Source organism: Mesoplodon bidens, assembly GCF_964165515.1.
Source record: "Mesoplodon bidens genome assembly, chromosome: 9".
Taxonomy (NCBI): domain Eukaryota; kingdom Metazoa; phylum Chordata; class Mammalia; order Artiodactyla; family Ziphiidae; genus Mesoplodon; species Mesoplodon bidens.
The window spans coordinates 43,302,451-43,325,843 of NC_138166.1; positions in this window are offsets into that span (position 1 = coordinate 43,302,451).

A 23,393-nucleotide genomic window follows, 5' to 3' on the forward strand; every position below is an offset into this window, starting at 1 on the left:
TCTCTTTAAGTCATGACCACTGGCTTAGGTCTGGATGAAAATTGGAATAAAAGCAATATATATACAGATTACATTGACAGTGCTGTGTAAAAATCTCTCTAATCATAAAATATTAAAGTGAAAATATACTAGTTTTCAGGAGAAAATTTTACATAGGAGTAGATAAAAAATCAGGAAGCAAATTTCTTTTCCACAAAGGTATATATCAGGAGGAATAGGTGGGGACAAATTACACAGGAAGATATCTAAGGAACAGTTTTTTTAGGATACTTAGGACGAGTCTTTATCCTTCCCCCCCACTCCCATCCCAGGAATAAACGAGGAATATCAGGGAAGTCTTTTGTGAAAAATATCAGGAGAAAGAAGAAAGATGGAAACTCACATAAGAACATCTGTTCTGCAAAGCCATTTGAAAAATAACTAAGTATTAATGTGAAAGAAAATGTGCTCAGCATGAAACTAACCACAAGTAATGTGGTAGCAGGGAGGCGGGAAGAGTGACATAAGGAACTTGCACCCACTGAGAGATAAGTTCTGAGGGTCCGAATCCAAGTCACCCTCTCAGCTACTGTGAGAGGAAGTACGCAGGCAGTATTCAGGCAAATTGCCCGTGAAGTGGCACAAGTTGCGACTGAATCAAGATCTAGAGATGCAAAAGCCATATTAAAACAAAAGAGACTGAAAATAAAATTTTAGTGTTTTTTTTTAACTTTAGACACCAGATATGTTTATAACATTGAGAACGACTTTTAAAAAAATAGTTCACCTTTTTAAAGACAGAGGTATATTTTCTGAATTATGGATATTCAATGTGAATGTACAATTTTAAATTTTGTATTATTTTTAGACATTCCCTTTTATTTCACTTTCACATACTTCAGAGACAATTTTGAACAACTGGACAGTATAATCGAATGCTTTACATTTCCTAGGATCCTGAAAATGCTTGATTTTTATATCTGGGATAATAAGAATATCACCAAATTTGCTATTGCTGCCAAAAGACACATAGTCAGAAAGCAACTTTCACAATCTTTTTCAATTCAGGACAAGGACAGTTTTAAAATATCTTTAGAATGCAATTTAGTTTGTTTGAGTATTCAAGGAAATAGTGAAAGGAGAAAAATGTTAACTTAGTCGTTTTCACAAATATAATCTCTTCTAAAACTGAAAAAAAGGAAAAAAACTATCAAGTTGACATGTCTGGGACTGTTACCTGTACCACTCCCTCTCCCCCCAATGAAAAGAAAACTCTTCAAAGAGAACTGCTTCCCCTTAAAGTTATACATTTAGAACTGGGATACCAGGCGATCCCATGGGGTTTGCCTTCCTGCTTAAATGTGTCATCTGTGCAAGAGTCCTCTCAAGAATTTGTGGTGTTTGTTCTATTTCTTAAGCTGAGTGGTGGGTTAAGGTGCTTGCTTTTCTCATGCTTTAAATTGTACATATATGTTACATAAACACTATGCTATATGATTCACATAAGGGTAAGCTACTTTTTAAAATGATGCCTATTCTCGATCTTTAACATTAACTTCTAAGGATTGTTCCTTCTTCCTTCTTTCTCTCTATCCTCTGTTTCCTACGTTCATTAATAAAGACCTTTAAAGAGAAATAATTTATAATGGGAAAACCAGGCCAGTGTACAATCCTCATCCATGCTAACTTAGGTTCAGACTAATCTTCTTTTTAATGTGCTTGTATTGATCGCATCTAAAGACGATAAAATAAAATCTACATGGTAGTTTACTTCATAAGTAAACTGTCACAACCCAGTGTAACCGATTTTTGTAAGTCAGATGAGTCTTATACACAACAAAACAAGATTATGGATTTCATTGCATTGAAAGAAAGAAAATTTAAAGAACTACAAATCTTTGTTAATGGAACTTATAAAAAACAGGAACACTGTTATGGTTAAGGGATTTTTATTGGCTGCTGGAATTCTGGTGGTCTTCAATGTGCCATGGTAGCAGATTGTACTGACAAAGCCATTGTGGTGGCTTGGGTTCCCTAGAAAACAGAACCTGAAGCAAAGGCGGGTGTGTGACCTCATTACTGGAGAGGGAGGTGGAGTGGAGCAAAGTGGGGAAGGAGCAAGGCCAAATCAATGATGAAATATAGAGCTGGTTCTCACTACAGGCCAAATTTTCCCATGGTCACTTTCCCAGTAAGTGCCAGAGTCATAACTAGAGCCAGACATTCTGATTGCAGAGCCCATAGTAAGCACTTAACAAATACTAGCTGTTACCATCTTTCTCTTCTGCTGCCTCCTCTTCCTCCTTCTCCTCCTCCTCATTGTTACTTATTTATTTATTTATTTATATTTTTTGTGGTACGCGGGCCTCTCACTGTTGTGGCCCCTCCCGCTGCGGAGCACAGGCTCTGGATGTGCAGGCTCAGTGGCCATGGCCCAGGGGCCCAGCCGCTCCGCGGCATATGGGATCTTCCCGGACCGGGGCACGAACCCGTGTCCCCTGCATCAGCAGGTGGACTCCCAACCACTGCGCCACCAGGGAAGCCCCTCCTCATTGTTATTTTATTTAAAATTGGAAATTGTAATGTGCCACACGGTTATACAACATAACCTTTAACTATTGTAAAACCATTAGTAACTAAATGGTTAACTATTGAACCATTTAACTATTATTCTTGTGGCCCTGGTACAAGGTAAAGATTATTTAAAATTTCTAACATAAAGATTTTTTTGGATTTTTCTGGAGCAATCAAAGTTTAAAATATGCATCACGTATAAAAGTAGTAAAGTGAACCACGTTATCTATATTAAAATAAGCATCACTTGAGTCATATTGGTTTTATTCTGAAATCTAGCCCTCAATAAATATTTATTTTTCTGATAATAAAACTATTATTTAAAACAATATAAACTGTTAAGTCACAGTGGTTTCATACTAAAGTTCCCATAGAATATATTGTTTTATGATTATAGTTCAGCATTTCTTTGAAGCATTATGGAGAAAAAAGAAAGGTAATTGAGCAAAATTAGGAAGTCCAGGAGTATGTATTTCTTCAACTCGATCCTTAGATTTTCCAAAGTGTAAGAACATGTTTGTATTAACAGAAACTTTAAATTCACTTCAGAATTTTCATTGTAGCAATATCCTTCATTTAAATTAAGCCAAGCCTCTCCCCTATTCTCAGAGTGATCTGATTATCTACATTTTAAAACTTTTGATGTTTTTCACTCCATAAGCCTTATAAATGTTGCATTGTCTTAGTGATTTCATGTATCTCAATCTACTTTCTTTCCAGAGATACAAATCTGTCATTAAATTCCTTGAAAAAGAGGAGTTATTTGCCAGTTTCCTTTTTAAGCTTGTATTTCCTGCTCTGAAGAAAAGAAAGAAGTAACATAAAAACACTTTGAAAATATTTTGTGGGTTTAATGATGAAAAAATGATAATTTTCTATGAAGGAATAAAAAAAAATCACTCTTCACCCTTTTCTCTTCCCACCTCTGTCCTGCCTTCCTCTTTCCCTCTCAGCGGCCATCCTTTTAGTTGTAAAATATTTGCTTGTAGGTAAATTTCTTTCCCACTTTGTCTCAGAGGATATCTGGTTATTAGTAATCTCTCTCTTAAGGAAATTTTCTTTATTTTTTTCATTTTTCTTCTTTTATTCTGTAATATAGCATATATTATCCAAAAGAAATATTGAAGTAGCCCAGGTGAGTTTTCTGGCCATCATACTACAGGAATTTTTAAACCACTAGAATCACTTTCTTTTAACTAACAGTTTAAAAAATCTAGTATTTATATATTTTAATACATTTTTCCTATTAAAATTCAACATCCCAGCCCAGTAAGATCACAGGTACTCTCTTGTTTAGAAAAGAATTGTCCTATGTTGCCTCAACGCTCAGATGAAGAGTGAAACAAATTTTGTTCACTTGATGCTTTCCTCATAGAAGACCAAAAGTCAAGAACGGCTGAATATTTCCCTTTTCATTAGGATATTTTGGTGTTGTTCACAAAGACTCAAAATCTTTCTTCCGCTACTTCAACTGTCATATCAGCACCAGCAGGAGTATGCTTTCGTAGACTATTCTCTTAAAATTGCTAAAATAGTCTACTGGTTATAAGAAGCTTAGCATTAAGTCATGGATGACTCACCAAGCTCCTCCTCCGATTTGAGTCACTAGTCAATTACCATAGTCGCCCTTCTGCCCAGCTGGTTGGGAGTCCAGCTTTTAACTGGAATTAAAGATGCAATTCTTGGGCTTCCCTGGTGGCGCAGTGGTTGAGAGTCCACCTGCTGATGCAGGGGACACGGGTTCGTGCCCCGGTCCAGGAAGATCCCACATGCCGCGGAGCGGCTGGGCCCCTGAGCCACGGCCGCTGAGCCTGCGCGTCTGGAGCCTGTGCTCCGCAACGAGAGAGGCCACAACTGAGAGGCCTGCGTACCGGAAAGAAAAAAAAAAAAAGATGCAATTCTTGCACCATAAGGCTCATTATCTGAGTCTGAAACACCTGCTATGAGAGAATAAAAGGCAATCTTGTAACGGATGATTTAATAATTGAGTTAGACAGGAAAAAAGCAAATGGTCTTTTGTTGGTTCTTGATATTATTACTCATCTTCTCAAAGCAGCGGTGAACACATAGGTAGAGAGTTTCTTGTTGAAGGGAGAAGTATCAAATTCAACCTGATTCCTAATATTTTTGTAGTTCAGTACTTGATCCCAAGTATTTGGACCAGGTCTCCGTGGTTGCATACAGACAAGGGTTTCATGATTTATTTTCTTAAATGTTACTACAGTGCTGACTTATCGACCCTTGATGCAATGTTAGGCTAAGGTGAAAGAGAAGAAGTGAATCCTCATTCAGACCATCAATAGCATTCAGAGGCATACGACCCAAGTTCAAGTCTTTCTGGGGAACCCTGAGGCTTCATTAACTATAGTTAGTAGGTTTCTTTGAAATTCTCAGATGAAAAGGGTAATTAGATATCTCCATGGTCCAACTGTAATATTATTGTTACACAGCTCTCCCTTTGTCTGAGCTGTAATCTCTATCTAAAATACTGGCAGACAACAGGCTCTGGCAGTAAGCAAAGGAGGCACCATTGGTGTGCCAGAATTGAGAATCAGGCTTCAGGATGAATGGGGCTCAAATGGCTTCAACAGTTAAGTTGTTTTGAACGTCATGCAATTGCATCAGTGCCCAACTGTGGTTCAGTCCTCAGCTATAAATCCAATTGTACTGACACAGAATTCAGGTTTGAAAGGAAAACTGGAAATAATAAGCAGAGTTGAGTGCTGAGGTAGATTAATCTGAAAGAATTAAGAAAAATGTGGAGACTGGGAGACTAAATGATCTTATTATGAAAATGAGCAAAAGAGCAGGACTTATAGAAACAAAAACAATTAAAACTTGGTCTGTATTGAAGAAAGTATAATATTTACAGCAATGGAGGGATAACCTCAAATGTTAGAATTGGTGAAAACTTACAGAAAGTAGCTTTTTCAACGGCAGAAACTATATGTTATTGTTGTTAATTTTTAATTAGGTTAGATTTTCTTTGTAAATATTTTCTTTCTTTCTAAAATACAATACTTAATGGCTCTGAACAGAAATATACAAAGAGTGATATTAACACATCTCAAGAAAGAGTTCAAATAAATGTGTATATGAGTGTTGAGAGGTGATTCATTAGTAAGGGAAAATAAGGAGGAAAACGGAAGCCAGAAAAATCATTTTGGTTATGTCCATTCTTCTAAGCAATGTCATTGGAAGAAGATGTTCCATCAAAGACTTGAACTTTGGAAGTCTTCTCAGCTTCATCCCTCTTAGTGAGTAGGAAATACCAGGTTCTCTGGAGTCATTACATATTTGAATCCGAAAACTACTCTGTTCTGAGGGTTGTTTCAAGCCATCTCATAATAAATAAGATTCCTACTTAACTTGTTTTCAAAGACAGAATTTACTAGTTAGACTAATAAAAATGTTCAATCCATCTGACACCTTTATTTCTCTTATAATGAATTTATTGACAGTGGTCTTAAACATTGGTTTCTTAGGAACATTGTGAGCATGAGTCAGCATCCCCTCCAAAACACTAGCAAAATCAAAGGTCAAGATGGCTCAACTAAGAGCAAGACTCTTGAAAGTCCTGAATTTACCTGCTGCTAGTTAGCCTCTTCCAGGATAGCATTGGCGTATATTAATATACATTTTTTTCCCATCAGAAATTGTGCAAATAGAAAAAAAAATTAAAGGAAATTTTCCTGTAGACCTAGAAAAGGTTTTGAGGGATATTTTTCATGTATTTAATGGTTCAGGCATTCATAAATATAAAATTTTCACGTTCATGCATTTATTAGCAAACTTGAAAGTCCATGACTGGTGAAAATTTATAATTTAGCTGAGGCATGTATTTGAACAGTGCCCATTTGAAGGCAGGTGTGCAAGATTTCAAAATTTTGAAAGTGAACTGACTAAATGTCTAAAGTTTACTTCTCAGTTCCTCTTTGTTGTACTCTGTGGTGACATAATTTATCTCCTGAGGAATTTTATACATTAGTCGTGAAAGATAACAGGGTACCATAGTGATGAAGCTAACTGCCAGGGCTGATGGTGAAATTGGAAACATCTAAGAAATTATTGATACACAGTATTTTATTTGGAATATATGAGTATTTTCCTGTGTCATTAAAATGATTTTAGACAGATTTGTATAGGCTGCATAATTTTTTAGCATATGGATATATCATATTTAATTCAATAATTCACCTACATTAGATATCTTTACCTCATTTCTCACATTTATTATTTTAATAAGGCCCTACTGAATGTATTTAACTGTGAAAAATACTTAGGGTACAAACAACAATTTTCATAAAACATATGAAATCTTTTCACTTGGGAAAAGGAGATGTTTTCAGGTTTCTGGGGGTGTTTGCCAGATTACAGGTGGTGTCATATATGGCAGTACATGAAGTCAAATTTGACTTGGCTTACAGCCCTGTCAGAAGTAAATTCTAAGAGATTCCACTGCCTATCATAATCGCCTTTCCCCATCTGGTGTGTGGACTAACACTCATTCAGGCAAGCAAGATATTTATCAACACTTTGAGATTCACCTAGAAACCCATAATATTTGGGAGTATTTAAAAATATTACTAACAAATACATGGCCTTCTTTTCAAGATTTTAGGCAAGGACTACTGTTATATTTCTCATAATTAATGAAGAGAGCAGCTGGGATTTTTCATTCTTTGATGCTGAGTCTGAACAACATTAAAGTTCTATCATTGGAGCCTGATAAACACAGCTCCATTTCTAGTTCCTGAGATCTTTTTTCACCTTTTTTCTAAGATATGAAAGTTTCCTTTTTGCAGATTGTTTTGCTTTTTTAGTAAAGTAATAATAGTGCCTTTGATCTTGGCTTTGTATTGTAGGCTCCATTCCCAAGATGCATTTTACCTCATTTTACAAACATCTAGTGATAGTTATTTTCTTTCTTTTTCAGAGACTATCTCTGGTGGACCAAAATTCCCTGAGTATGATAATATGGGAATTTGAAAAAATTCTATAATACTTAATATATAATTCTTATTTTTTTAGGGTGTGCATTATCTTTGTTATCTAGGAAAACATATACTCTTAAACATTTACCTATGGTTCCCTTCTTGAAATAAGTATTTTAATATAATACCTTTCATATTTTATATGTTGTTTTTTCACAAGGAATCAATAGTACCTCTCAGACGTCATTTAATTAATCCTTATTGTGTTCTAGAAGTCTTGATCCAGATCATTTTGACATAAATAATTTTAAAATACAGAGAATTAATTTCTAACTATGTAAAAAATTTACTAGTTGACAGGTAACACTCAAGATTGAATATTTTCCATCAGGTGGAGAATTTTAATTTTCTGGTCATAATAATTTTTCTCACTTTAGCATTGCATTTAAAAGCATAGATACTGACATCAGGCAGCCTCAGTACTAAAGACCAGTCTTTATGATCCTGGAGAAATTGTACTTGTATCACAGTTTTCTCATCTGTAAAATGTGCATGATATAATAACTACTCATGCAGTTGTTAAGATGATCAAAAAGACATGTAAATTAGTTAGCAAGGACCTAGTCAACAAATTGATGAAGTATAATTAATATTATAGTTTCCAGGATTAAGCTTTATAAACAGTGAAAAAAGAAATATTTATTCTATTTTAAACTTCCAATATGTATAAATAAATATAATTAGGAGACCTAATATAGTATATATTATTATTACAATTATTATTTTAAGCATGTACAAATCTATGGTTTTGTGTTATGATACTAGAATGAAACTTAAGGATATTTCAAATTATAATATACTGCTGATTTTCTTAATTTAGACTGGTATATAAATAATAAATAACTTAGAAACCTAGCCCCAATTTTCTTCTCTAAATAGAATTGCCACCTAAACAGGTTCACTTGAAGCTTTAGTTATCATTTAGAAACACGATCTGAATTAAGATTATCTGTGTCATTTACTGGCCCAACTCATGCTTCTCAGAGAATTATCTCAATCAATACCAATTGAGGTCTCATAGTGTGTATGGTTCTGGATAAACTATTTTAATTTAAAAGGTAGAAATGCATTACATACCTGTGGCATTTAGCTTAACGTGAAGTAGTTTTTGATAATTAGACTTAATCTGAACAATTTCAGTTCTCTTTTTATGCATTTGGTCAAACTTTGCTTGATGATTTATTCATTCATTCATTCCCCAAATTATGATTAGTGCCATGTGAGTCAAGCACTGTGCTAATACTAGGGAATACAGAGACAATTTTATCACAACCCCTACTCCTCAGAGACTCAAAATCTCTTAGTAGAATCAGTCAAGGAAACATATTTATACTGATACGATAAGTGAACAAAGTTCCTTTAGAGGATGAAAGAAAGAGCATTTAACTCCATCTGAAAAAACCACGAAAGACTTGCAGGATGGAGTAGCTTTAAGAAACATTAAATGACTTTATCAATTTTCATATTAACAATTAATTCCATTAGAGAAATTTTTGAAAATTAAATTAAGGTGAAAGATTGAGTTAAACATCCATGATTCCACCACTCAAGGGTAATTATTACCAACATGTTGGTGAATATCCTTCTTGTCAGTGAAAAATGTGTGTTTACACACACACACACATATGTAACATATATTTGTGTGCATTCATATATACATATATATATTTCACATAACACAATGATGGGAACAGACCCAGTTATGCTCTGTTTAGTGTTTAATACTTTGCATTCTTGCTTAACAGTTTTTCTTGGTCATATTTCCACATAAACAAAGATTCACTTGAAATGATTTTCTGATGAATGACTAGAATCCCATGATACAAATGTACTGTAACTTGTTTAACTACTATGGGACAATGTGAGAAACTTTCGATCAGGACACAATATTTATGAATGGAAATCTAATAGAAATAGCATGGAGTTGAGTTTACTCAAATGTGAGCTTGAACCAAAATCAATGTTCAGTGGGAAAGAACACACATTTCTGTGTAAGGAATACACGATCAGAGAAAATGGCAATGATGCAAACCATGTTGCAAGACTAGAAACAAAACCCACACTGGTTTGTGGTAGGATCACCCAGAATCTCAAATTATGTGCAAATGTATGTGTCACATAGTAATCCCTTCCCTCAGGGAGTTTAGCAGGAAGAATCAACTAAATCTTAAGATCCCATTTGGGAAATCAAATTTTTAAATGTTCTGACATTAAACTCTCTTAATGGTTTGTAAATACAGTAAGTTAAGTTATAAAATCAGAAGAAGGGGGCTTCCCTAGTGGCGCAGTGGTTGAGAGTCCGCCTGCTGATGCAGGGGACACGGGTTCATGCCCCGGTCCGGGAAGATCCCACATGCCACGGAGCGGCTAGGCCCGTGAGCCGTGGCCGCCGAGCCTGCGCGTCCGGAGCCTGTGCTCCGCAACGGGAGAGGCCACCACAGTAAGAGGCCTGCATACCGCAAAAAAAAAAAAAAAATCAGAAGAGGGTTTAGATCCCTTTCACTACATTGTAAACATTTTCTCAATCTGGATTAAAAAACAAAGCAGTAACCATCTTCAAGTCAAGTAGCTAAAACAGTATATCAAAGCTGCCATTTAAACCTGTTATGAGTGTATTCCATACAAGCAAACAGTTACAAAACTGTCCAAATATTTATGATAAGATACTTCTCAAGTTGTGATTGCTTATCTCAACTATGAGGAAAATGTCCCTTCTTTCAAATAGCTTTGGTTAAGTAGCAGTTAGAATCTCTGAATATTCATTGAATTTTCTCACTGATAAGTGAATTTTTGCATCTTGATTTTTCACTTTCCAAGAACATGATACTGAAAGTCATCTGCAGATAGAAAGCCAGGCCTGAATTCTTCTGGAATATTTAATCCTAATATACATTTACATTTAATTCGAACAATTCTGTGCAAGGGTAATCCTCTTGACTGCTAGATTTTACTGCAGGTGGGTTTGGAAGAGAACTAATTTGGGTCCAGGATTAGCTGGATGTGTTAGAAGGAACAATTCTCTAGATTGCTGATTCTGATGTTAATAACCCAGATGTTAGTAAAAGCTGCCAGCTGGGAGCACAATGACCAAATTCCCTGCATATGTACTCTAATGATGATGAGTGACTCATTTGACCACAACTAGCATTCTTGGCTTAACTGGCTATTAAGGCTTGTAACCTCATTGCCTCAGCTTAAGACGGTGTAGAAATTGAACAAAATGGATGCTATTAAAAAATCCACTGTCTGCTTGCTATTTTTGTACATCCAAAATGTAATTTGCCTTTGTGTTTTGTTTCATAAGGAAGAGACTAAGTTATGCATAAAAAGTTTATTTGACTTCTCCCACCATAGAAAATGTACGGTGATCCAGCCCTCAACTGCACCCCTACCCAGCTCTGAACAGAGATGCTTCATGAAGTCATTTGAATCAGATATAAAAGGGCCAACATTTGAAATGATGGTGTTTTGTCTGTCTTAGCCATGGAATACAGGAGCACAGTCTATACGGAACTAGATAGATAAGTTAAAGATACCATGAAATAAAGCTTCATCAGCAAGTAAAAATGAAACGACGGTAATATTTTTTCTGCATTAGTACTCTTTCCATTTGTGGACAGATGAATGACATTAAAAGGCATTTAGCTCAGTATGCTTATCATTACTATACAGCTGATTTAGTTGTATTGTGTGCAGTCTAAAACTATATATGTCAGACCTGGGTGTCATTTTCTTTTTTACAGTCTGAGACAGTGGGATCTGTAACTACACTGTGCTATATTTTTCTGCTAACATGTTTTCCATCATGTAGATAATATCCATTAGGAAGATATTTGAAATTAAACCACAAAAATCTGTGAAGAATTCAAACTCTGAATTCACACTAGTCGATTTATTTGTTCTTTTCTTTTTAGCATGGCAAAGGAGAAAGGAAATCTATATAATTAGAATAATTTTTCAAATTTAATAGTATGTGAATACTTTTCTCAATAACCTATCTAAATCCTTACGAGCAAGATGTGAGCTAAATGCTAAGTAGATCATCAACTTCTCAAATCTATTGATTTATATAGAGATAAAAATAGAGAAAAATTTTAGTCAAGCATATTCTATAAATTTTCATCTTTGTGCACAGCATGAAAACATTTCAGAGCTTCTCAGATTGATGAAGAGAAATGCCTCATTAAATAACATAGAGCCCCATGCAGTATTATAAAAACAGCATGGACAGTGTTATACAATTTTATTCCTTAGATCCAGCAAAGAGAAACTTCTGTGTAGAAACTAGGGAATTTGTCCAAAAATTGAAAACAGGATAGAAAACTATTAATATTAAAGTAGATCCAAAAAAGTTTATTTTTTTGTACACATAGTATTTCATTATGTAAACTAGTAATAAATCAATAGGATATATGTAGCACAATATGGCTAACATACATTTTTTCTTGACTTTAAATATGACGTTTATTTTAGGTTTTGGGTAGATGCCAATTATCAAACTAAAGTTCCTTTATATTCTCATTTTTTCCTAAGAGATTTTATTATTAGTGATTGGTGATTTTCTGCATAATTTAAAATAATTAAATGGATTTTCTCCTTTATTCTGTTAAAAGCATGAATTACATTATTAAATTTTCTAAGTTTAAATAATCTTCACAGTTCAAGGATTAAATTTTACTTGACCATAATATCTTTTAAGTGTACATCTTGGATTTGATTTGCTAATATTTAGGTGGGACTTCTGCAACTGACACAAGTGAATTTGGGCTACATTTTTCATTTTGTATTCTTGCCATGACCTATTTTGATATTAAAGTAAGATAAGCTTAACACACAAAGTTTAAAAGTCCTCAGATTCTGCCTAGATTTTGGACAATTTGCTGAAGTTTTGGTAAAATTTACCTATAAATCTTCAAATTTTTGTGCTTTGGGGGGGTGGATTTTTTAAACCTATTGATTAAAATTATAAAGAAGTTATAGATAATTGTGTGTTTTATATTTATTATTCAGTCAATTTTGGAATTTTATTTTCCATAAAATTTTTCATGGAAATAACTTATCTACATTTTATTATTCACAATTCTATTGGGGTTTGTCAGTTGCTACAGTTTCCATATTTAGATGCCATTTAAAATTTTACCAGTTTATTGATTGATTAATTAGTTGATTGATTGATTGCTGTTTGAGAACTCTGAAAAATAATCAGAAGCATATAAAATGAGGAAGGACACCAAAATTTCATGTGCCACCAAACCAGCATTGAGTTTACCATTAATGTTCTCAGATATATGGATATGAGAACTGTGGTAGAGTTAGAGCCTCAGGAGAAACGTTTTTGTTTTTTTTTTGCGGTACGCGGGCCTCTCACTGCTGTGGCCTCTCCCATCGCGGAGCACAGGCTCCGGACGCGCAGGCTCAGCGGCCATGGCTCACGGGCCCAGCCGCTCCACGGCATGTGGGATCCTCCCGGACCGGGGCACGAACCCATGTCCCCTGCATCGGCAGGCAGACTCTCAACCACTGCGCCACCAGGGGAGCCTGAGAAACCTTTTAATTCTGGCTCAAGGAATGGTAAATGGAACTCTTAAGCTCAGAAAAAGTAGAGGAAAATCCTCTGTTTTGTTTTATTCTCATTCTTTTTCCTCTATTTTCTTACATCCCAACCCCAAAGCAATTTTTGACAGCTGTGACAACAGTAAGAGCGGTGCCACTGTGTTCCTGCAGGACCCCAAACTCTGAGGGTATGGACCCTCTCTCTGTATGATGAAGCTGTAGTTCCAAAAGGGCAGGGCAGAACCTCATTGCTTTTTGTTTGTTTGTTACTCTCTGTTCTCCTGCCATTTGGCCCTGGGCATGACACAGTTGTGGAAATGAATGGTTCCTAGCCAGAGGAATTTCAGGGGAAAAAAAAAAAAAAGAAAAACAGGGAAACAGAAATTATCAGAATGATAGCATGATTTCAGAAAGTGAATGGCATAAAGTGGTTAATGAACTTCTGGGTTCACTCCAGTTTATACATTCTTAGACTTGAACCTAATTTATATATTAAAGACATTAAGACTGAGCTAATACCGATTTTATGCAGATGTCTGATGAACCAGTGAGTGGTACATACATGAGAGAAATCTGAACAGTATCAGAAAGTCTATGAAAACTAAACTAACATTGGAACCACTGCACAGAAGGCGGTTAGAACTTGTAGCTTGTTGCTTGTCAAACCATCCTGACCTACATGTTGATTGCCCATCAAAACAAAAAAATTATCAACATTATCCATAAGACATACAGGACCTGAGGCTCATAATGTAATGTTCAGAATGGCCAGGATACAATCCAGAATTACTTGGGATGAGAAAAATCATGAAAATCTCAACTTTTAGTGAAAAAGAAAATCAACACTTCCCCAAAATAAGATGAAATAGATGTTGGAATTCTCCAAAGAATTTTTAAAGCAGCAATTCTAAAAATGTCAAATGAGCAATCACAAACATTCAATAAATTAAAATAGAAATTAGGGCTTCCCTGGTGGCACAGTGGTTGAGAGTCCGCCTGCCAACGCAGGGGACACGGGTTCGTGCCCCGGTCCGGGAAGATCCCACATGCCGCGGAGCGGCTGGGCCCATGAGCCATGGCCGCTGAGCCTGTGCGTCCGGAGCCTGTGCTCTGCAACGGGAGATGCCACAACAGTGAGAGGCCCGCATAACACACACACACACACACAAATAGAAATTAACAGCAAAGCTAGAAAATACATAAGGAAGAATAAAAGAAAAATTTAAAGCTGGAAAACTCAGATAAAAACTTACAGATGGATTCAAGAATAGAATGGTGATGACAAAGGAGAGATTCAGTGAGCTTGAAGACAGATCTGTAAAAATGATCCACTCTGAATATTACAAGAAAACATTTTAAAATGAACAGAGCTTCAGGACCTTTTCCATAACAAAAGTTCTAAGATTTGTTTCATGAGAGTTCCAGAAGGAGAGAAGAAAGAGTGAAAAGCTAGAAAAATATTAAAACAGTTGCTGAAAACTTCCTAAGTTTGGCAAAAGACACAAACTTACAAATTCAAGAAGCCAAAAAAACCCTTAATAGGATAATCTTGGGGAAATTACAAACTGCTTTCAATAGAATTGCAATGGTAGTTTTACATATTAAAGCCTATAGGAAGAAACCTAAGAAGTATTCTGAGGAATAAATTCCATTCATTGAAATGATTGCAAATAATTGAACAGTAGCTACTACCCAGAGTTAGTCAAACTCAAGGTTAAGGACACAATCCTCCATACTGCCAAGACTGCCCAAGAATTTTGACTCCAAGAGCTAGGAGTTAAAATCTAATGGCAAAGTTAGAGGGAAGAATCCACACAAGAGTCCCCTAACCTCTGTAACCAACTACGATTTCAGAAGTTTCCCCAAACCACCCTCAGGTCTGATAATTCACTAGGAAGACTCACTGAAAGTTAAGGTCAATCCTACTTTTAAAGATTAGAAGTATGGATGGTATCTAACAAGGAAAAGTGATACTGAAGCGTCTTAGCACAGAAGAAATGTGCTGTATCTGTGTTTTGGACCCATAACTCTGTTATATATGGAGTTGGAATTGGAGAGGGAAGGAGGAGGCAGGAAGACATGTTGATTAGGGCCTGAACTAGTACAGAAAAACGGGAGCATTTACTTGCTTATTTCTAAATATGTAATGATATGTGAATGTAGTTTAACTGAGTTAATTTCTCTGCTTTTAAAATTAATTTTAGTTAATTATCCTGCATTTCCCTATTAGCATAATTTGATCTAATTGCATGTTTAATGTAAATGGCTCTAATCACATAATTTGTATGTGCTAATGACATAATTAGATGATGCACAATTATAGTTTTAATGATGTCATAAAATCTTTATAAGGCACAGCTAAACATAAGCCTACCACACAGCAGGGATATGCCTCTTGATGTCAAAGACTGTAGGAAGTGGGAGGGACCATATATTGCCTAGTGCAATCCACTCATTTAACAAGTAGTATTTTACCAAAAAGTGTAAAATGGGCATTTGGTAGCGTCTTCCTAAATCCATTTTTCACCTCTATACACTAAGTGAGATTCATTTAAAAAAAAAAAAAAAAAAGGTTGTGACCATCAAGATGGCGGAGGAGTAAGACATGGAAATCATCTTCCTCGCCACAAATACATCAAAAATGCATCTACATGTGGAACAACTCCTACAGAACACCTACTGGATGCTGACAGAAGATCTCAGACTTCCCAAAAGGCAAGAAACTCCCCACGTACCTGGGTAGGGCAAAAGAAAAAAGAAAAATCAGAGACAAAAGAATTGGGACCAGACATGCACCTCTGTGAGGGAGCCGTGAAGGAGGAAAAGTTTCCACACACTAGGAAGACCCTTCACTGGCAGAGACAGGGGGTGCGTGGGGGGAAAGCTTCAGAGCCACTGAGGAGAGCGCAGCAACAGGGGTGCAGAGGGCAAAGCAGAGAGATTCCCACACAGAGGATCAGTGCCAACCAGCACTCACCAGCCCAAAAGGCTTGTCTACTCACCCACCGGGATGTGTGTGGGCTGGGAGCTGAGGCTGGGGCTTTGGAGTTCAGACCCCAGGGAGAGCACTGGGGTTGGCTGCGTGAACAGAGCCTGAAGGGGGCTAGTGCACGACAGCTAGCCAGGTGGGAGTCCTGGAAAATGTCTGGACCTGCCTAAGAGGCAAGAGACCATTGTTTCAGAGTGCACAAGTAGAAGGGATTCCTAACCAGTCTGCTCACAGAAGGCAGAGCACCACCTAAACAAGCTCCAGAGATTGGCATGATCCGTGGCTATCAGCTCAGACACCAGAGATGGGCATGAAATGCTAATGTTACTACTGCAGCCACCAAGAAGCCTGTGTGTAAGCACAGGTCACTATCCACTACACTCCCCCTGCCCCCTGGGAGCCTGTGCAGCCTGCCACTGCCAGGGTCCTGTGATCCAAGGACAACTTCTCTGAGAGAACACACTGTGCACCTCAGGCTGTTACAACGTCATGCCGGCCTCTGCTGCTGCAGGCTCGCCCTACATTCCAATTATAACTACCGTACCCCTCCCTCCACCTGATCTGAATGAGCAAGAGCCCCATAATCAGCTGCTGCTTTAACCCCATCCTGTCTGGGTGGAAATAGATGCCTGAGGGCAGCCTACACACAGAGGTGGGGCCAAAACCAAAGCTGAACCCCAGGAACTGTGCAAACAAAGAAGAGAAGGGAAATTTCTCCTTTCAGCCTCAGGAGCAGCAGATTAAATCCCCACAATGAACTTGATCTACACTGCATCTGTGTAATACCTGAGTAGACAAGGAATCATTCCAAAATTGTGGTGGTAGACTTTGGGAGCAACTGTAGACTTGCGGTTTGCTGTCTATGACTGATTTGTTTCTGATTTTTATGTTTATCTTAGTTTAGTTTTTAGCGTGAATGTTATCATTGGTGGATTTGTTTACTGGTTTGGTTGCTCTCTTCTTTTTACTATTTTTTTTTCTTTTAATATTTTTATTTTATTTATTATGTTTTTCTTTCTTTTTTCCTCCCTTTTCTTCTGAGTCGTGTTGCTGACAGGATCTTGGTGCTCTGGCCTGGTGTCAGGCCTGAGCTTCTGAGGTGGGAGAGTCAAGTTCAGGACATTGGACCACCAGAGACCTCCCGGCCCCATGTAATATCAATCACGGAGAGCTCTCTCAGAGATCTCGTCACAATGCTAAGACTCAGCTCCACCCAACGGCCAGCAAGCTCCAGTGTTGGAAGCCCCATGCCAAACAAGTAGCAAGACAGGAGCACTACTCCACCCATTAAAAGAGAGGCTGCCTAAAATAATACTAAGTTCACAGACACCCCAAAACACACCACTGGACGCAGCCCTACCCACCAGAAAGACAAGATCCAGCCCCACACCAGAACACAGTCACCAGTACCCTCCACCAGGAAGCCTCACAACCCACTGAACCAACCTCAGCCAGGAGCAAGGTAAAAACCCACCAGACCAAACAAATGAAGAGGAAATAGGCAGTCTACCTGAAAAAGAATTCAGAATAATGATAGTAAAGATGATCCAAAATCTTGGAAACAGAATGGAGAAAATACAAGAAAAATTTAACAAGGACCTAGAAAAACAAAAGAGCACACAAACAATAATGAACAACACAGTAAATGACATTAAAAATTCTCTAGAAGGAATCAATAGCAGAATAACTGAGGCAGAAGCGGATAAGTGACCTGGAAGATAAAATAATGGAAATAAGTACCGCAGAGCAGAATTAAAAAAAAAAAAAGAATGATAAGAATTGAGGAGTGTCTCAGAGATCTCTGGGACAACATTCAACACACCAACATTCAAATTATAGGGGTCCCAGAAGAAGAGAAAAAGGGTCTGAGAAAATATTTGAAGAGATTATCGATGAAAACTTCCCTAACATGGGAAAGGAAATAGTCAAGTCCAGGAAGTGCAGAGAGTCCCATACAGGATAAATCCAAGGAAAACATGCCAAAGCCCATATTAATCAAACTATCAAAAATTTAAAACAGAGAAAAAAATATTAAAAACAGCAAGGGAAAAGCAACAAATAACATACAAGGGAATCCCCATAAGGTTAACAGCTGAACTTTCAGCAGAAACTCTGCAAGCCAGAAGGGAGTGGCAGGACATATGTAAAGTGATGAAAAGGAAAAACCTACAACCAAGATTATTTTACCTAGCAAGGATCTCATTCAGATTTGATGGAGAAATTAAAACCCTTACAGACAAGAAAAAACTAAGAGAATTCAGCACCACCAAACCAGCTTTACAACAAATACTACAGGAACTTCTCTAGGCAAGAAACACAAGAGAAGGAAAAGACCTAAAATAACAAACCCAAAGCAATTAAAATGGTAATAGGAACATACATATCAATAATTACCTTAAATGTAAATGGATTAAATGCTCCAACCAAAAGACATAGATTGGCTGAATTGATACAAAAACAAGACCCGTATATATGCTGTCTACAAGAGACCCACTTCAGACCTAGGGACACATACAGACTGAAAGTGAGGGGATGGAAAAAGACATTCCATGCAAATGGAAATCGAAAGAAAGCTGGAGTAGCAATTCTCATATCAGACAAAATAGACTTCAAAATAAAAACTGTTACAAGAGACAAAAAAGAACACTACATAATGATCAAGGGATCAATCCAAGAAGAAGATATAACAATTGTAAATATTTATGCACCCAACAGGGGAATGCCTCAATACATAAGACAAATGCTGACAGCCATAAAAGGGGAAATTGATAAAACAGTAATAGTAGGGGACCTTAACACCCCACTTTCACCAATGGACAGATGATCCAAAATGAAAATAAATAAGCAAACACAAGCTTTAAATGACACATTAGAGAAGATGGACTTAATTGATATTTATAAGACATTCCATCCAAAAACAACAAAATACACTTTCTTCTCAAGTGCTCATGGAACATTCTCCAGGATAGATCATACCTTGGGTCACAAATCAAGCCTTGGAAAATTTAAAAAAATGAAATTGTATCAAGTATCTTTTCCAACCACAGCACTATGAGACCAGATATCAATTATGAGAAATAAACTGTAAAAAAATACAAACACATGGAGTGTAAACAATATGCTACTAAGTAACCAAGAGATCACTGAAGAAAACAAAAAGGAAATGCAAAAATACCTAGAAACAAATGACAATGAAAACACAACAACCCAAAACCTGTGCGATGGAGCAAAAGCAGTTCTAAGGGGGAAGTTTATAGCAATACAATCCTACCTCAAGAAACAGGAAACATCTCGAATAAACAACCTAACCTTACACCTAAGGCAATTAGAGAAAGAAGAACAAAGAAAACCCCAAAGTTAGCAGAAGGAAATAAATCATAAGGATCAGATCAGAAATAAGTGAAAAAGAAATGATGAAAACAATAGCACAGATCAATAAAACTAAAAGCTGGTTCTTTGAGAAGATAAACAGAAATGATAAACCCTTAGCCAGACTCATCAAGAAAAAAAAGGAAGAAGACTCAAATCAATAGAATTAGAAATGAAAAAGGAGAAGCAACAACGGACACTGCAGAAATGCAAAGGATCGTGAGAGATTACTAAAAGCAACTCTATGCCAATAAAATGGACAACCTGGAAGAAATGGACAAATTCTAAGAAAAGCACGACCCTCCAAGACTGAACCAGGAAGAAATAGAAAATATAAACATAACAATCACAAGCACTGAATTTGAAACTGATTAAAAATCTTCCAGCAAACAAAAGCCCAGGATTGATGGCTTCACAGGTGAATTCTATCAAACAGTTAGAGAAGAGCTAACACCTATCCTTCTCAAACTCTTCCAAAATATAGCAGAGGGAGGAACACTCCCAAACTCATTCTACGAGGCCACCATCACCCTGATACCAAAACCAGACAAAGATGTCATAAAATAAGAAAACTACAGGCCAATATCACTGATGAACATAGATGCAAAAATCCTCAACAAAATACTAGCAAACAGAATCCCACAACACATTAAAAGGACCATACACCATGATCAAGTGGGGTTTATCCCAGGAAAGCAAGGATTCTTCAATATACGCAAATCAATCAATGTGATACACTGTATTAAAATATTGAAGGATAAAATCCATGTGATCATCTCAATCGATGCAGAAAAAACTTTCTACAATTCAACACCCATTTATGATAAAAACTCTCTAGAAAGTAGGCATAGAGGGAACCTACCTCAACATAATAAAGGCCATATATGACAAACCCACAGCCAACATTGTTCTCAATAGTGAAAAACTGAAAACATTTCCTCTAAGATCAGAAACAAAACAAGGTTGCTCACTCTCACAGCTATTCAACATAATTTTGGAAGTTTTAGCCACAGCAATCAGAGAAGAAAAAGCATCCAAATCAGCAAAGAAGAAGTAGAACTTTCATTGTTTGCAAATGACATGATAGTATACATGGAGAATCCTAAAGATGCTATGAGAAAACTACTAGGACTAATCAATGAATTTGGTAAAGTTGCAGGATACAAAATTAATGCACAGAACTCCCTTGCATTCCTATACACTAGTGATGAAAAATATGAAAGAGAAATTAAGGAAACACTCCCATTTACCATTGCAGCAAAAAGAATAAAATACGTAGGAATAAACCTACCTGAGACAAAAGACCTGTATGCAGAAAATTATAAGACACTGATGAAGGAAATTAAAAATGATACAAACAGATGGAGAGATATACCATGTTCTTGGATTGGAAAGTAAAAATGTAAAAATGTAAAAATGACTCTATGGCCCTAAGCAATCTACAGATTCCGTTCAATCCCTACCAAACTACCAATGTCATTTTTCACAGAACTAGAAGAAAAAAATTGCACAATTTGTATGGAAGCACAAAAGACCCTGAACAGCCAAAGCAATCTTGAGAAAGGAAAACGGAGAAGGAGGATTCAGGCTCCCTGACTTCAGACTATACTACAAAGCTACAGTAATCAAGACACTATGATACTGGCACAAAAACAGAAATATAGATCAATGGAACAGGATAGAAAGCCCAGAGATAAACCCACGCACATATGGTCACCTTGTCTTTGATAAAGGAGACAAGAATATACAACTGAGAAAAGATAGCCTCTTCAATAAGTGGTACTGGGAAAACTAGACAGCTACATGTAAAAGAATGAAATTAGAACACTCCCTATCACCGTATCAAAAATAATCTCAAAATGGATTAAAGACCTAAATGTAAGGCCAGACATTCTAAAACTCTTAGAGGAAAACTTAGGCAGAACACTCTATGACATAAATCACAGCAAGATCCTTCTTGACCCACCTTCTAGAGAAATGGAAATAAGAACAAAGATAAACAAACAGGACCTAATGAAACTTAAAAGCTTTTGCACAGCAAAGGAAACCATAAACGAGATGAAAATACAACCCTCACAATGGGAGAAAATATTTTCAAACTAAGCAATTGACAAAGGATTAATCTCCAAAATTTACAAGCAGCTCATTATCAAAAAAAAACAACCCAATCCAAAAATGGGCAGAAGACCTAAATAGACATTTCTCCAAAGAAGATATACAGATTGCCAGCAAACACATGAAAGGATGCTCAATATCACTAATCATTAGAGAAATGCAAATCAAAACTGCAATGAGGTATCACCTCACACCAGTCAGAATGGCCATCATCAAAACATCCACAAATAATAAATGCTGTAGAGGGTGTGGAGAAAAGGGAACCCTCTTGTACTTTTGGGATGTAAATTGATGCAGCCACTATGGAGGTTCCTTAAAAAACTAAAAATAGAGCTACCATATGACCCAGCAATCCCACTACTGGGCATATACCCTGAGAAAACCATAATTCAAAAACAGTCATGTACCACAATGTTCATTGCAGCACTATTTACAATAGCCAGGACATGGAAGCAACCTAAATGTCCATCGACAGATGAATGGATAAAGAAGATGTGGCAAATATATACAATGGTATATTACTCAGCCATAAAAAGAAACAAAATTGAGTTATTAGTAGTGAGGTGGATGGACCTAGAGACTTTCATACAGAGTGAAGTAAGTCAGAAAGAGAAAACAAATAACATATGCTAACATGGTATAGCATGGTATAGCATGGAATATACCATGGTATATATGGTTTATATATGGAATCTTAAAAAAAAATGGTTCTGACGAATCTAGGGGCAGGACAGGAATAAAGTCGCAGAGTTAGAGAATGGACTTGAGGACACAGGGAGGTGGAAGAGTAAACTGGGAAAAAGCGAGAGAGTAGCATTGACATATATACACTTCCAAATGTAAAACAGATAGCTAGTGGGAGGCAGCTGCATCACACAGGGAGATCAGCTATGTGCTTTGTGTCCACCTAGAGGGGTGGGATAGGGAGTGTGGGAAGGAGATGCAAGAGGTAGGGGATATGGGAATATATGTATACATATAGCTGCTTCACTTTGTTATACAGCAGAAACTAACACAACATTGTAAAGCAATTATACTGTAATAAAGATGTTAAAAGAAGGAAAAGAATACCAAAATAAAATAAAATAAAATTAATAAATAAAAATAAAAGGGAATAAGTCCTTCATGGAATGCACTAGTCCTTTGAAAGGAGAGGGATTTCTTTGGGTAAAGAATAGATTGATGTATGGGATGGTTCTCAGCTCATTTAATTAATTTATTCATTTGTTCCTCTGACATTTACCAGAAATCCACATACTCTAGAACTTTAACCCAGGTCTGCTTGACCACAGAACATTAGATCTGAAATGATGTATTGAGTTACCTCTCATGAGTAAGACTGAGTCGACAATAATAAAAATGAAAATATATGTGTATCTCATAATACAATGCAGGGTGTTCTATAATAAAGAACTAACTCGTATTGTAGAGGAATAAATACTGAAATATGCTTTTAGGAATTTGGAAAGGTTTTATAGAAGGGATGGTAAGAGTGTTACATCATAAAGGGGAAGCAGGAATTTAACAACTAAAGTAGAGAAGAAAGGCAATTCTGTCAGAGGTAGCAATTTTTCAAAGGAAAATTATTATTACAAAACCTTGTGTGCCTGAGTGCCAAATTAGGATTTGTGTGAAGAAAGTGATGATGTTGGACATTTAGTTCGGGGATAGAATATGAGATACCATTTACCATACTAAGAGTTAGAGTTCTATTTTATAGATAATGAAAAATTGATAAAGACTTTTTAATCTAGAAAGTTATATGATAAGAATTGTGTTTTAGAATGACAACTCTGGGGACAGTGTGAGTAGCTTAGATG